Source organism: Nematolebias whitei, chromosome 21 (assembly GCF_014905685.2).
Source record: "Nematolebias whitei isolate Nwh7 chromosome 21, NemWhi1, whole genome shotgun sequence".
In the NCBI taxonomy this organism is placed as follows: Eukaryota; Metazoa; Chordata; class Actinopteri; order Cyprinodontiformes; family Rivulidae; genus Nematolebias; species Nematolebias whitei.
This window is the reverse complement of record NC_056518.1, coordinates 12,487,167-12,487,997: the sequence shown is the minus strand read 5'-3', so window position 1 is coordinate 12,487,997 and position 831 is coordinate 12,487,167. Positions and strand designations below refer to the sequence as shown.

At 31.0% G+C, this 831-nt stretch overlaps 1 protein-coding gene across 2 annotated transcripts in view; it reads right to left on the bottom strand.

Moving 5' to 3' along the window:
- gna11b (guanine nucleotide binding protein (G protein), alpha 11b (Gq class)) overlaps positions 1-831 on the bottom strand; it is a 44,875-nt gene that overhangs the window by 42,698 nt on the left and 1,346 nt on the right. The gene's annotated exons all lie outside the window — the stretch shown is intronic.

Below are 831 nucleotides of genomic sequence, written 5' to 3'. Positions count from 1 at the left end.
GCATTCCTATTTCTAAACTGGAGAAACTGGTCTCCTCTGTCCCCAGACGTCTGTTGAGTGTTGTAAGAAGAAGGGGGGATGCCACACAGTGGTAAAAATGGACTTGTCCCAACTTTTTTGGGATTTGTTGACGCCATGAAATTTGGAAACAACAGATTTTTCCCTTAAAATGATACATTCTCTCAGTTTAAACTTTTGATCTGTGATTTGTGTTCTATTCTGATTAAAATATTAGATGTTGGCACCTCCACATCATTGCATTCAGTTTTTATTCACAATTTGTTTAGTGTCCCAACTTTTTTGGAATCCGGTTCATATTAAACGTGATACTCTTCGTTACAGTATTGAATTAAATTTGATACTCTTCATTACAGTATTATATTAAACGTGATACTCTTCGTTACAGTATTATATTAAACGTGATACTCTTCGTTACAGTATTGAATTAAACGTGATACTCTTCGTTACAGTATTGAATTAAACGTGATACTCTTTGTTACAGTATTGAATTAAATTTGATACTCTTCGTTACAGTATTGAATTAAATTTGATACTCTTCGTTACAGTATTGTATTAAATCTGATACTCTTCATTACAGTATTGTATTAAATCTGATACTTTCCCTTACAGTATTGTCTTAAATCTGATACTCTTCGTTACAGTACTGTCTTAAATCTGATACTCTTCATTACAGTACTGTCTTAAATCTGATACTTTTCATTACAGTATTGTATTAAATTTGATACTTTTCATTACAGTATTGTATTAAATTTGATACTCTTCATTACAGTATTGTCTTAAATCTGATACTCTTCATTACAGTATTGTCTT